General features: G+C 31.9%; 1 pseudogene; it reads right to left on the bottom strand.

Annotated features, from left to right (window-relative positions):
• Nucleotides 1-4,355: 4,355 nt before the first annotated feature.
• Nucleotides 4,356-16,988, bottom strand: part of LOC127095025 (uncharacterized) — a 16,411-nt pseudogene continuing 3,778 nt past the window's right edge.

A 16,988-nucleotide genomic window follows, 5' to 3' on the forward strand; every position in this document is an offset into this window, starting at 1 on the left:
TTTCCAAAATCAAGGAGCATTTTTGTATTTTCACGTTGTGTCCTAGTAATATATAGAGTACATGAAAAAATCTCCTATTTTTATTACAATAAATACAATTAGAATAATAATTTACATAAATTACAAGAAACTAAAAGTTTTTTTTAAAAAACAAATTCCTTTTTGTTATTGTAACACTTATTATAAAAAAGTGAATAATTGATACTTCTTTTTTATTATTTTTATAGAAATTGAATACTGGACAAGACTAGAATGGGTGACAAAACTCTTTTCAAGAGTATTTAATACGGCTAGGATTTCCGATTAAATTGAAAGAAATTCCTTACCATCTTATCTAAATGTTCTTGGGTTGATGTTTAATTTATGTGTTTATTTAATTTGTTTTTATTTATTTATTTTTAATATTGATATAATTGGAATATTAATTTAAATATATTGCAACTGAAACAAAAAGTTTTTATTTATTTATTTTTGGTTATCGTGACAATTATTATAAAAGAGTGAATAATTAGATATTTAATTGCATAAATTTAACATAAATTATTTCAAGAGAACTCTTTTATGATACTTACGAGAAAAAGAGATCATATGTTGCCTTTTTTTTTTCCTGTTGCTGGATATACACTAATTTATGTTTGATTTTAAGTTTGCAACACTTAAAATTGATTTTAACATGTTTGTTTACTTTAGAGTAAAATAAATTATATTTGTTAGAATCTATTCTATTTAAAGAAAAAATTTATAATATTTAAGTTTAAAAATGATTTTTATACTAAATTTTTTATTCAATTTATTTTTACAAGAATTTATTCAAATATAAATCATTTATATTTAATTTATTTTTAATAGAATCAATCTATTTAAAATTATTTTTCTTCACCACCAATAATCAAGGATGTATTAAAAAGTGTTTGAACAACAAGTACGTGTTATGAACTATTCAATCACTAGCGAAGATTCAGAAGCTTATGTGTGTTTATTTAATTTATTTTGAAATCTAACTAGTGTTCTAAATCAAGTGTTATTTGAGGGTTTTTTTTTACCCAAATAATCCACTTTTTCAAGAAAATTTTTAAAATATCTCAAGTTTCAAAAAAATTCCCAAAATACCCCAGTTTTATGAGGAGTCGCCAATTGAATTGGAGACTCCTCTTAAAATTTGAATGGAGGCGCCAATTGGATTGGCTAGGACAGGTGCCCTATCCAATCCAATTGACGCCTATGTATAGGTTTTAAGAGGAGTCGCCAATTCAATTGGTGACTCCTCCTAAAAGCCTCAAATCACAAAACCTTTAACATAAAAGTTGTAGATATTTTCAAGACAATGAATTTGGACTTAAATTTTGCATCATTTGGATTTTTTATGAGAAAGTTATGGGCACTTGAAGTTGGACTTTTTCACATTTCAATGGCTTTGGTCCAAAGTGACCTATAATGTTTTGTATTATCACATGTATTTCTTTTAGAATTCTGAAATTTTGTCCAACATAACAATTTAAGTAGACATCTTAAAATTTCCAATGCACTTGGTCCCACCTCAAAATCATAAAAAATGAATGAGTTAGGTCCTTGGGAAATTGACCCAAAATTAGGGTTTCGGTCAAAATGACATATAATGTTTTGAAATAAATGATGACCTTCCAAGTTTCACATGGATTTTTGATGAACATGAAAGTTGTTCATATGGTTCTTAAGAACATTTTTCTTTTGGGGTCATCTTCATTTGGCAAACACATCAAAAGTGGGGTCATCTTCAATTGGAGATTCCTCCTAAAATGCATTTTTTGTGTTTTATGGTATAAGTGAAAGATAAATTTGATGTGTCAACCATGCAACCCATCAACTGGGTTATTTTTGTAAAAAAACCGAAACAGGTTTTTTTACCCAAATTATCTTTACATTTCATCCCTCTTGGAACCGAAAGCTAATTTGGGTAAAAAAACCTGTTTCGGTTTTTTTACAAAAATAACCCAGTTGATGGCTTGCATGGTTGACACATCAAATTTATCTTTCACTTATACCATAAAACATAAAAAAAATGCATTTTAGGAGGAATCTCCAATTGAAGATGACCCCACTTTTGATGTGTTTGCCAAATGAAGATGACCCCAAGAGAAAAATGTTCTTAAGAACCATATGAACAACTTTCATGTTCATCAAAAATCCATTTGAAACTTGGAAGGTCATCATTTATTTCAAAACATTATATGTCATTTTGACTGAAACCCTAATTTTGGGTCAACTTCCCAAGGACCTAACTCACTCATTTTTTATGATTTTGAGGTGGGACCAAGTGCATTGGAAATTTTAAGATGTCTAATTCAATTGTTATGTTGAATAAAATTTCATAATTCTAAAAGAAACACATGTGATAATACAAAACATTATAGGTCACTTTGGACCAAAGTCATTGAAATGTGAAAAAGTCCAATTTCAAGTGCCCATAACTTTCTCATAAAAAATCCAAATGATGCAAAATTTAAATCCAAATTCATTGTCTTGAAAATATCTACAACTTTTATGTTAAAGGTTTTGTGATTTGAGGCTTTTAGGAGGAGTCACCAATTGAATTGGCGACTCCTCTTAAAACCTATACATAGGCGTCAATTGGATTGGATAGGGCACCTGTCCTAGCCAATCCAATTGGCGCCTCCATTCAAATTTTAAGAGGAGTCTCCAATTCAATTGGCGACTCCTCATAAACGGGGATATTTTGGGAATTTTTTTGAAACTTGAGATATTTTAAAAATTTTCTTGAAAAAGTGGATTATTTGGGTAAAAAAAAACCCTCAAATAACACTTGATTTAGAACACTAGTTAGATTTCAAAATAAATTAAATAAACACACATAAGCTTCTGAATCTTCGCTAGTGATTGAATAGTTCATAACACGTACTTGTTGTTCAAACACTTTTTAATACATCCTTGATTATTGGTGGTGAAGAAAAATAATTTTAATAGATTGATTCTATTAAAAATAAATTAAATATAAATGATTTATATTTGAATAAATTCTTGTAAAAATAATTGAATAAAAAATTTAGTATAAAATCATTTTTAACTTAAATATTATAAATTTTTTCTTTAAATAGAATAGATTCTAACAAATATAATTTATTTTACTCTAAAGTAAACAAACATGTTAAAATCAATTTTAAGTGTTGCAAACTTAAAATCAAACATAAATTAGTGTATATCCAGCAACAGGAAAAAAAAAAGCAACATATGATCTCTTTTTCTCGTAAGTATCATAAAAGAGTTCTCTTGAAATAATTATGTTAAATTTATGCAATTAAATATCTAATTATTCACTCTTTTATTAATAATTGTCACGATAACCAAAAATAAATAAATAAAAACTTTTTGTTTCAGTTGCAATATATTTAAATTAATATTCCAATTATATCAATATTAAAATAAATAAATAAAAACAATTAAATAAACACATAAATTAAACATCAACCCAAGAACATTTAGATAAGATGGTAAGGAATTTCTTTCAATTTAATCGGAAATCCTAGCCGTATTAAATACTCTTGAAAAGAGTTTTGTCACCCATTCTAGTCTTGTCCAGTATTCAATTTCTATAAAAATAATAAAAAAGAAGTATCAATTATTCACTTTTTTATAATAAGTGTTACAATAACAAAAAGGAATTTGTTTTTTAAAAAAACTTTTAGTTTCTTGTAATTTATGTAAATTATTATTCTAATTGTATTTATTGTAATAAAAATAGGAGATTTTTTCATGTACTCTATATATTACTAGGACACAACGTGAAAATACAAAAATGCTCCTTGATTTTGGAAATGCAACTCCAGATGCACCCCAATCTCATACAATCTAGACCAACTCTGAATCACACCCTAAAAGTGACTTCTTTTTATCTCCTCCGGAGATGTATCTCTAAAATATCGCCATAGATGTATCTCCGTAACATGTTGAAATACAGAAACAGGAATAGAAAACTAAAAAATTGTATTTTGACAAAATAAATTATCATTCATAACATAAAATTACATAAGTGATGTTGACATAAAAACGAATATTACATTTCAATATCCAGGTGGACGCTTCAACTTCTTCACAATATCTTCGATCGGTTTTGAAATCGTCACTTACACCTCGATCAAAACTTTTGTTTCGAAACAGAAAAATGTATTCTACATTACCCTTACATTTGCATCCCTCTTGAACCGAAAGTCTTGTCGATGCAACCTCCCGTCTGGTATTTAAATTGCTCTCAGCTTCCTTCTTAATTTCTCATAAGTTTGTCTTTATTGATGGAAAGATAAATTTCTCATGTGTCAAATGAGATAAATATTATAGAACAGAAAAGATAAAATAGAAGTTCATCAACAATAAAATTCACATTCACATTTAATATAAGTTACCAAATTGTTAGTGAGTAACATAATCAATCTATGCACTTCTTCTCTACGCAAAACTGATTATGGCTCCATAATAATAAGCCAAATGTAAACCAAATTACACTATAGTACAAAATCGCAATAAATATTACCATTGCATACTACCAGAGACTCAAAAAAGTACATGGAAGATGGTAAAAACTTGAGCAACTTCTGCAAGTCATCTTCAGCAAAACTTGTATTTCTCCCTAATAGTGCCTCCCAGCACCATGACTTCTCCCCCAACCCGCTCCACCCCCATAGTCTCCTCCATCCCTTCCACCACCACCGTGATAGTTATCTCTGCCACCACTTATACCCTGATTATCACGTCTATGCTTTGGCTTTGCTTTTACAACTGACAACCAAAAATCGCCAATTGCAGTTTGATCAAGTTGCAGTGCCTTCTTATAGCCATCAATATCCTTGAAGTCCAAATGAGCAAACCTGCAAATTTTGCAATTTGAGATTGGAATGCAATATACACTATCTATTATTTTGAGAGATTTCGTGCAGGCCACTTATCAATAGCCATTGAAAAGAAAATGGAGTTCGGATATCCAGGATATCCAAAATACGCAAGAGTGCATCACAACTTCCAGTAGAACAATAGCCATACCCCTTAATAGTACCAGAATCATGAAATCTCGGTAATGAGATCCTTGTAATCTCTCCACAAGGACTGAAATGATTCTTCAGGCTAGCTTTTATCTGAAAGGCCAAAGCAGGTAATAATTACAGACTGATACAATGTAATATGCAATGCAAGAGATCAAGGCAATCTATTATGCAACCAAATAATGAGAAGAAAAGAATATTACTACCTTCTCTTCGGCAATGGAGTATCAAATCCGATCACAAATACAGTTAAAGGCTGAAAAGTTTCGCACTTCGAGAATGGGATGCTCACGCTGCTTATCAAGGAAACATGAAAGAATATATCAATATAAGAAAAGATATTCAAATGAATCATCAGAAGAGATTAACTACTTGTTTGCTTGTGACAGAAAAAAATGTTTTTTTATTGAAAACATGAAAAGATTGTCGATAAAATAAACACCAAAAGAAAAGTTATTCAATAAGAATAGTGGCGCAATAGCACTATTGCATAGCAGAATTTTAACAATCGTTATTTTCTGCTATCTACAATCTACATCATCACTCTTAAGATTGACTAAGATTATATTTCTTGTATAAAAGAGAGAACACAGTGCAAATACATGAGGCTTAACCTACTCAATCGGTATTAATGAATAGAGTCAATTAAAAAGGGATAGTATCTAAACAAATAGTACTATATCCCAAACTCCTCCTCAAGGTGGAGAATATACATCATATACATCCAACTTGTCACATATGTAAATTGACCCTCAGAATTGACTGTGTTATAATGACCTTGGAGAGAATCCTTTCCCTAATGAATCAACCATCAACTTCAATATGCACTGTCCTTTTGTGAAAATTGGATAAAAGGAGAGGTGCAAGGCTGACTAGTGTTAACATAGAGTTCCATAGGACCAACCATACAATTGTAGTTCTAGCAATAAATGTTTCAACCACAAATGTTCCCATGTGGCATTAGCTAGCCCGATACTTGAGTTATATACTAAACCAGCAATATCAGTTTATTTTTTGCTCTTCCATGTAATCAGACTTCCACCCATGATTGCGCAACCAGAAGTAGACCTCCTAGCACTCGTATCTTTTGCCCAATTGGCATCTGTATACTTAACATACAAGTGCGACCCCTATTTCTAAAAACAAGCCCCTTACAAAGTGACATTTTCATATACTTAGAAATCGAACAATTGCATTCCCATGACTATAACAAGGAGAGCTAAGGAACTTACTTCACTGACTAGAAAAGATATGTTTTGGTCTGGTCATGATAAGATAATTTAATTTTCATATTCATCATCAGTATCTACCTGGATCAAGATAGGGCTCCCCCCTTGATCAGGAATGACCTTAACATTAGGATTCATAGGGTGTCAACTTGTTCACAATCTATATAACATGTCTCCTCTTAAATATTAAGAGCATACTCTCCCTCTGAGAATTAACAACACCCAACTTCAAGTTTTAAACAAGTTGTTTCAATACCTTGATACCCTTTTAATCATCAATTGTATCACAATGACATCAACATAAACTACTAGGAATATTTACTAGATGATGAGTATTTGAGAAAAACGAAGTGATCAGAATCACAACAGAACACCCCAAAGTGTTACTAAACTCTGCTGACATACTTGAGGAGATTGTTTCATACCATAAAGACTCATGCAATTTGCATATCAAACTATGCCCTCTGAGTAACAAATCCATGAGGTCGCTCAACCTAAATCCCTGATATAAGGGTTAATATTTCATTGCAACCATCATTATAAACTGACTTACTAAGTGGGAGGTTACACTCTTTATAATCTCATTTCAGTCCTTATCTCTTTTCAATGTGGGACCTGTGTCTTTTCTAAAACACCTCCGCTTACTTAGCACAATCAGATTGTGATATCATCTTATGATTGAACAGTAGTGTTTTTCTTGTATAAAAGAGAGGAGACACACACATATGCAGCTTAACCTACACAATCCCTAACATTTGGGATTAGAATAAATTTAAAATAATAATATAATAATAATAATAATAATAAATAAATAAATAGTATATAAACAATACTACAATACTGCAACAATTATAAAAGCTTTTTTTTCAAAACTTGTCCAAATGCATCATAATTCCTAACAAAAAGTGTACAACAACTACCTTCTATTGGGGAAACATTCACCCTCTGCTGGAGCCATACCAACTTTGATGGGATGGTTTGTCAATCTTGTGTAATCCAACTCAAGAGCCTGTGATAAGAAAAGCGAATTGGTTATTAGCCTAATTTGACTTTGCATGACAAATTGAATTCAATGTGATAAGCAATATGCATTGGCTTTGCATGACAAAATGAATTCAATGTGAGAAGCAATGTGCATGCAAGAGTATAAAAACTATATCAGAGAACCCTAAGCATACCAAATGTCAACCCTCCATCACATAAAAATTAATCACTATGGAACATCATAGGGTTGAAAGATGCATGTAGATAGGCGCCAAGAGAAGAAAGGCTTTGTTGTTATTGTATTATGCACATATAAAGAGGTCAGCTTTAGGATACATGACCACACTGTAGGGTAAGAAGCCATATACAATTTGCATATAAGAACCAATTAAAACAACTTACCATAGCATGACTTAAAACATTAAGCATGAACTCATATATGTTAACACTTGATCATTCCTCGTACGACCATTTACAAATCACATGTTACACTCAGAACTGAGGATAGAAAACTATATCTTCTTGTGCTGTACTATTCCTCTTATTCTCCTTTTTATAGCGTTAATACAATCTGTAACTTTTATATAGGTAGACTATTTAATCAATACATAATTACAGAATAATGTACAATAATATAGAATCTACAGGTTTAAATGGCAATCAAATGTGTGCAAATCTGCTGGTTTAAATGACAACAAATATGCACTAATAAATAATATTTTGCCATTCAATTCTATTGGCATCCCCCTCAAATTGATGATGGTAAATCTACAAGCACCAATTTGATGACTAGGAAATGATGGCGCTGATGTGTCATGGATTTTGTAAGCATGTCAGCAAGTTGAACAAATGTAGAGACGTGAGGCAAAGTGATCATTTTGCGGTATAGTTTCTCTGATTGAATGATAATCGACTTCTATGTGCTTCGTTCTTTCGTTGTATACAGGATTTGCTGCAATTCGTTTGGCACTTGTGTTATCAGCATGTAACGGAGTTGGTTGTGTGTTTGAATAACAAGTCCTGAAAGAAGACCCTGTAACCAAATAATCTCAAAGCATGTTGCAAACATGGACCGATATTCTGCTTCAATAGAAGATTCTGACACTAATTCTTGTTTCTTGCATTTCAGGGAGATAGGCGCATCTCCTAAAAGTATACACCAACCAGTAGTAGTAGACTTCCTCGTGTCTGGACATCTCCTAAAAATAGTATGCTTGAAGTTGTATTGCTGCACCGGTAGGAAAGAAATTTCTCTTCTGGAAGTGGCTAGTAGATATCTATTGATCTATTGTACTGCAGAAAGATGCAAGTGTCTAGGATTTTGCATGAATTTACTAGCTGTGTGAACAGCAAATGAGATATCAGGTCATGTGATAGTTAGGAAGATAAGACTTCCAACCAACTTTCGGTTAAAAATTGGGTCTTGTAGGAGTTCCTCTTCATCCCTCTGAAGCTTTACATTAACCTCCATGGGAGTGTCAAGTGGAATTACATCGCTGAGACCGCCTAGTTGAATAAGAATGAGTATACTTGTGTTGAGTAACAAAGATGCCTTTTGTTGGAATTGTACTTCTAATCCCAAAAATAACTAAATTGTCCAAGATCTTTCATGTGAAAATTTGTATGCAACAATTGTTTAATTGTAGTGACACCCTCTTTGATCTAAGCCGTGATGACAATGTCGTCCACATAAACAAATATCATAATTCCTTTTGATTTTTGGAGAAAGAGAGATGGATCATAGCTGCTTTGGAGAAAGGGAAAAGCCAAGTAGTGTTGTTCTAAACTTTTCAAACCACACTTTTGGTACTTGTTTTAATCTATACAAGAACGCTTAAATTTTCAAACAATATTAGGTGACGAGGGCATACCAGTAGGAAACTTGATGTAAACTTCTTTGAGGTCACCATGGAGGAAAGCATTTTTAATTGTGAACTTGTGATGCAACAATGGCAAGAATAGTTCTCAATAGTCATTTTGTCCATAGATGCAAATATCTCCTCATAGTCTAAACAAATTCTTGCTTATTACCAAGAACAACCAATTTAGCCTTGAAGCGATCTATTGATCCATACGAAACTTTTTATTGAACACAATTTACTATCGCGAGGCATAATAGACGAAGGTACATTGCACAATGTCCCATGTTTGGATTTCCTCGAGGGCTAAAAGTTCAACTTCTATAGCATTCTGCTAACATTTATGCTTCATAGCATGTTTATATGAAGAAGGAATAGGAATAGGTGTTAAAGTTGTTGGCAAAGATAAAGGATCAGAAAAACCATACTTATCTAGTGGTTTATGAATGCGAGTATTGCATTTTAAGGAGGATGTTATGGCTGAAATGTCGGATCAACAACCAGAAATGATCGGGAAGCGGTGATGGTACAGCTAAAATGAGGGACTTAGAGAACAAGAGATTTGAAAACGTATGGAACAAGGGATCGAGAACAAGAAAACTCGGGTTAGATCAAAACCTAAAGTAATACCATATTAAACTCGGAACTGAGGATGGAAAATGTACTTTCTTCTGCTCTACTATTCTCCTTTTTATAGTGTTAATACACTATGTAATTTCTATATACTCTAGACTACTTAATCAATACATCATTACAGAATAATGTTGAATTTACTAGTTTAAATGGCAATCAAAAATGTGTGTAATTTTGTTGGTTTAAATGCTACCAAATCATTACTAATAAATAATATTGTCATTCAATTCTATTGACATCACAAGCATCAAAATATTTTAAAACCATGAAAATCCCTTTTTCCTTTGCATTGTTATGCATTAATGCTTTAACATGACAATATAACCACATCCATGATGCCAATCCAAGATTCGATTCCAATGATAGGAATATACTCGAACAAAACCATGTTCTGATACCATACCTTACATCAATAATAATAATAATAAAGCCCTAACCACAACTAAATTTGAATATGTACCTTTCTAAAAAAAACTAGGAATGAGAAAGACATTTCAAGTCAACATATTCAAATTTAAACCTGATGAACTATATGAGAAAAATATAGCTTTGAAAGTGTAGGTAATTGTTTTGAATAAGAAAAGAAAAATGACAGAGAGTGCAAAAAAAATTGTTGCAAAGTTTATTTTTATTTAATGAGAACTAATGTTAAAATACAAAGAAAAATAATAACTTAATGAAAAATAGTGCTCCATGATTCTAGCGACCACTATTAAGTGGAAAACAATATGAAACTAACTAGTAAGCTGAAAAATAGGAAATTAACTTGTCCACTAACAATAAAATAATAGATATTCTGCCCTGATTTATTCAAACTAAAAATGCAGCATCCAAAGCACATTTCAACACTCGCCCTTCCCTTGGAGGTTGCAAATTCCTAGCTTTTTCCTTAAAAATTTAAACCTGCTAAGTGGAAGCGACTTCGTACATATGAGCAGCTTGATCTTCTGTTTTACAATAAACCAAACTTACATCGTCATTTTCTTGCACTTCTCTTAAATAAAATAACTTGACATTAAAGTGTTTGGTCTTCCCATGAAAGATTTAATGAGATTGAAATAGTTGCTTCATTATCAACAAAAATCTATGTACTTTGCTCTTGCTTCTGGCCCAAATCTGCTAAGATATTCCTTAACCAAATAACTTGTTTTACTGTTGTTGTCGACTTCTGTTGATTGAGCTACAACTTCTTGCTTCTTTGAAGACCAAGAGAAAGCACTTGAACCTATTTGAAACAAAATACCATGAAATACTCTTCGTAACATCCCAGCTACCTGCCCAATCACTTTTTGACTAGCCAATTAATTTTGAAGTCTTTGACCCTATTTTGGACTCTATAATGGACAGTTCCTTTAATGTGTCTTACAACTCTTTGATGCCTTCAAGTACAATTCACTGACACAATGCATGAATCTTGACATCAAATTCAATGAGAATAAGATGTCGAGCCTTGTGGATGTAAGATACATTAGACCCATCAAGCTTCTAAAATGAGCTTCGTCAACTTTGCCGACCCCATCCTCCTTGATTAACTTCTCCTTTTGATTCATAGGTGTTCATTGTTTTGCATTCATCAAACTTAATTTTTTTTAAAATCTCTGTTGCATATTTTTTCTGCCAAAAAAACCTCATTCTTCTCAACATGCAAAGATCATCAATATGCAAAGTGATGAAAATAATAGTATGGGTGTTCATGGGTACGGGTCGACCCACAAACCCGCTAACCCAAATCGAACCAACCCATAAATTACTCAAATCCATTTATTTACAAGTATACACATAACAATCTGTATAGTTTTTTATTCAGGTATCGGATTTGAGTTTTGCAACCCGCAGATCCGTTGACCCAATCCATTAACGTGACTTTAGTAATTTTTTATTATTTTTATTACTGTTTTAAATAAAAATTTAAAATTAATATCTCACTAATAACCATAATTTATCCAAAAAAAATTATAGTTCCACCAATAATACTACTAGACCAATGAATTTGCGTAATTCTAAGATTGAATATTATTTTTTTATTTTCTTTTGTATCATTTTCAACTTACGTATTTATGTAAATGTCTTATTGAATTTTATACTATTATCAAGTGTTATGCCGTGTTGATGAATTTTATTAGGTATTATATGATGTATTTCATCGAATTTTAGTGTTATAAATGAGTATGATTGTATATTAATTATATTACAATTTTTTTAAACGGACAAAAAGAATTAAAAAAAAATTATTTGAAACACAACCCGCAAATCCAACCCAACCTATATAAATGAACAGATCAGTTCGGGTCAGTTTTGACAATGAAATTGCGGGTCGGACGAAAAACTCGACCCATTAATGTTTGAATGGATTAGGTAACGGGTTAGGTCAAACTCTATCCAACCCAACTCGTGTACACCCCTAGAAAATATCAACCCCAATATAATTGACATAAAGTGTAACTTCAAATAGGCTCTTGACTGGTAAAGCACCTTCAACCATATCATCTTGCCTCATAAGCCTTCGTTGCTCTTGGGCTTCCAAGGCATGTATTACTTGTGTTAAAATGATCTTACAAAGACCCTTTGTGTTCTCTAGAGGCTAGAGATGTCTATCTTTCCGATACTATAACCAAAAAAAAAAATTCTACAATTCTAGAATCAGCAAGTTAGTACCGAATAATTTAACTTTATTTGCAATGGAGAGTAATTTGTCCGTGTATTCTTTGATAGTCTTAGAATCTTTCAATCTTTGCAATTCAAATTCTCTCAGCAAATTCAGCACATACATGCTTCAAAGTCTCTCATCAAATTCAGTACTTGCATGCTTCAAATTCTCTCATCCCGACATATTCTTCCTTCAAATAGTCTTAAATTGCTTTTTTGTGTTTGAGGGTCATGATTCTAATGAAAACTGTTTCTGAAACACTAGAAAAAAGACATGATCTTGCCCTTGCCTTCCTTGTTTTTTCTCCTTGTGACATTTTATCTGAGCCATAATAGGATTATTCTGCAGCAGAGGAACTTCATAATCCTTTCTACGGCTTCCCAAAGGTCGTCCTAAAGATCATAGTTGTCCCCATCAAAGAGAGGAGGAGCAACTTTTGAAAAACTTGAATTTGTATCCATTTAAACAAGTCCCTCAAGATGCCAGCTCTGATACCAATTATAGGTTTTTGTTTTGAATAAAAAAAGAAAAAAGGCCGAGAAGGAGCGTGCATAAAGTATTGTTGCAAACCTTATTTTTATTTAATGATAAACTATTGTTTGAATACAAAAAAACAATAACTTAATGGGAAATATTACTCCATTATTCTAGCAACCAAAACAAATAGGAAACTAACTAGTAAGCTGAAAAGGAAACTTGTCCACTAACAATAAAATAATAGATACTCTATCGTGATCTTATTTAAACTAAAAAATGCAGCATCCAAGGCACGTTTCAACGGAAAGATACAACTAACCGCAGAATGCTATTAGCAGTCCTAAATGATTTGCACAGACTACACAAGGTCAAGGGCTTGCCTTTTCTGCTGCTTCTGTATTTGCAAACTCCACATCCACATGGAGACGGACATCAACAACTTCTCCACAATCTTTGAAATATTTTCACTGAAAACATTTGTAACTAGACAAATTAAACTGATACTAATCAACAAGAACCAGAAAGAAAATGAATACATACATTTCAGCCCGTTCCACATCGAATGACAAGTTTCTAACACATACTGTTTTGGATGCAGCATTTTTCTCTTTTTGTATAGCTGGGGTTCAGGCTGCAAAATTCAAGAAATAAAAAATTATATCACTGATTTGATATTTTACATTGCAGAAAGAGAGGTAATTGGTCAATTACAACTTTATTCTCAGCAGGGGCGCATCAAACATCTCTACATCCTTAACCTCCTTAGCACAACTCAACTATAATCCATAAAGATGAACTCGTCAGCACAGCATCATTGCAAGTAGATAATATACAGATATTATACAGAAAAAAATACAAAAGAGACTCGCCCAATCTTGTACAGAAGCTGGTGCAACAAACTAATATTATAAAGAAAAAATTACCTTGCCCTCCGGAAGAGATGTATCAATACACTTCACAGGTACAGTTTGAGACTGTAATCTTTCATCCTTATGCAATGAGCTGCTCCAGGCCCAGCTGCTTAAATTATTAAAGAAAGAGAAATAGGAAGATGTTGGCATAAGGGAAATATTTAAAGAAGATGTTGGCATAAGGAAAGATATTGAAAGAAGATGTTGGCATAATGGAAGATATTGAAAGAAAATGTTGGCATAAGGGAAGATATTGAAATGAATCAGTAGAAGATAGTAAAGGCTCTTTTGAATATTCTTGAAAAAATTCCATAAAATCAAAAGATATGTATAAAAGATTTTACAATTAGCTAAGTTTCTAAATAAATACAAATACTAGAGAAAAAGTAGTTTTTGTTTATCAAAAAACAACTATATTAAAAAAGCTATCTCATCATGTTTTAACGAGAGATAAGAGAGTTTTAAAAAATATTTTTATGTAATTTAAAAAATATTTTTATGTAATTTAAAAAAATACTTAATGTAGAAAAAAATTATTTAAGAGAGATATTCATAATAAAATTGTGAATTTTAAAAAAAATAAGTTACTTTAAAAAATTAATTAAAATATTTAAATTAATTTTATAGATGGATGGATATCCAACAACTGAAAATATGTTAATGAACGTATTGGATGGATTGTATTTTTGTAAAGAAAAGTTTTAGTGGGTTGTAAATATATTATAGAGTGTTTTTGATCCATTTATTAGAATCCAAATCCATCCATTTTGCCATCCCGGATAGACACACACTGAGTAAAAAGACTACATAAATAATTACCTTCCATTGGGGGCATATTTACCCCCTTTCCGAAGCTAAACCAACAAACATGAGACGGTTAAAACTACTTTCCTGTTGAACGCGAGAGCCTACAATTGAAAAGAAAATTGATTCTCAACTCAAAAAGTCTTTGAATAGAATAAAAATTTAACAAGCTTAAGCATAGAATAGATGATACAAAAGGCATAGCAATACAAGAAAGAACACCCCACACACACACAGATATACATAGACCTGAAACTTAGGCAGAAAATAGTTTAGAAATGGGAAAGCATGGTGGTGGTTTCACCGGAAAAGGTTGTCGGAAAATTCTCTAGCAACGGTCGGTGGCAGGAAAAATCCTATGGAGCTACGAAAAGAACACAGTGGAGGAGAGAAATTTAAATTTTTGTAAGCTAATTATTAGAGTTCCTTCATACTTAGCAGAACTCAGCTGCAGAATAATATGAAATAGGTCAGAGGATGGTAAAGCTCTGATACCACGTTAAAGTTATGAGACTAAAGATAAAAGAAGAAGTATAATTATCATATCATATAATATGATATCATAAACTTGATAGTAACTTGGCACTGATTTGAGACAAAAAACTAACACAAATCCCTTTCGTTACCCTATACAAGACTCCTAATCTTAAATAAAAAAGAGAAATCGATCAAATCATAATGATCCTGAGTAATAGGGAAATTAGTCTTAAGAGATACTCTAAAGATCAGAAACTGATCCTTCGAATAATTTAAATGATTAGCGTCAAGTAATATGAAAGATATTATATCCATGGGGATTTTGTCTAAGGACAAAACCGTGATAGCTTTACACAAGACCCAAAGCAGACAGTATTTCAAAAATACTGTGTCATGGACTTAAGGTCGGAAAAGCAGCCAAATGAAATTAAAAAATTCCATAAAAAAATTTAGGAAGGAAAGAAGTATTGAAATAAAATCAAACTGCTAAAATTTTAAACCAAGTATATATGAAAAGTATATGCCATTATTGCTTTTGGGCAGTTCTAAAATCAATTGCACGGTTACAAGTCTTACCTTTTGTGCTGCTTCCGCTGTTGCAAACTGAATATGCCCATGGCCTTTAAAAATTTCCTTCGCGGTCTGTATGGAGACGAACATCAACAATTTCTCCACAATCTTTGAAAAGGTTTTCCCTGAACAGTATTAAATGAAAATAATGAAACAGAAATAATTCATTAGCACCAGCACAAAAAGATTTTAAAAAAGCATACATACATATCAGCTCGTTCCACGTGTATGACAAGTTTCTGACATATAGGTCTTTGATGCACCGATTGTTTCATTTGGTGTAGCTGAGTTTTGAGGCTGCAAAGTCCCAGAGCAACTAACAACTGATTAGCAAATTGAAATTGCATGAAGAAAGGATATTGGTCATTTACTACTCTCATTCTACGGAAGCAGCGTCAAACATCTTCATGCAATGTAATATTTACTGATAAAAACACTAATGAACCATGAAAATATAAAATAAGAAATGTTATGTTATGCAATCTTGTGAAAGAATATGCATAAATCAATGTGATTGAGAAAAAATCACCTTGTTTCTACAAGAGATGCGTCAAAACCCTTTACAGTGTGAGACTGAAGATCTCCACCCGTATGTGAGCTGCTCAAGTTGATAAAATTATTAGTAAGGAATTGGAAGATGCTGCATAAGGCAAGATATTAAAGTGAATCATAGACCCATTTGAGCTTGTCTGTTCCTGCTTTGAAAATTTCCATTTTAATTTCAATTTCAAAGCAAATGCATTACATCGAAGAAAGGATCGGACTGCACAGGTCTATTGTAGAGAGTTTTAGCATACATTTGTAATGGTCTAATAGACTGAAAAGCATGTTTCTTAATTAAAACCATGTACCAAAAAAACTTTATGCCAATTAATTAAAAATCAAAAACATAACCTTAAAGGAGTTTTTTAGTTCTTAAACAGCTATATCATTATTAAAATCAAGCTTTTACTCAAAGCTTAATTAAACACAATTACCTTCTATATGGGGGATATTCACTCTTTCTAGAGCTATGTCAACTTTGATGCGGCGATTCAATAGTTCTGTATTATTCCAATTTCAGAGCCTATGATTGAAAAAAAGCAAAAAAAAAAAAAATTCTCAACTCATATGTCTTCGCATAGAGAAATACTACAACAAACATATCCATAGATGATGCAAGAGCTAATCAAAACAAGCAATATATGGGCGTATAAAAGAAAACCCAAAATATAAATGTCAAAAACGCCTACTAAGAGAAAACCCGACATATAAATGTTATGCAAGACGTGGGTTGAATGATGCATATAGCCAACGGCACCTACTACACTTGGTGATTATTGTATTATGGTATGACACATTTGTTGAATCAAAATAAAAAAATAACATTA

The sequence above is a fragment of the Lathyrus oleraceus genome, chromosome 6 (genome assembly GCF_024323335.1).
Source record: "Lathyrus oleraceus cultivar Zhongwan6 chromosome 6, CAAS_Psat_ZW6_1.0, whole genome shotgun sequence".
NCBI classification, from domain to species: Eukaryota; Viridiplantae; Streptophyta; class Magnoliopsida; order Fabales; family Fabaceae; genus Lathyrus; species Lathyrus oleraceus.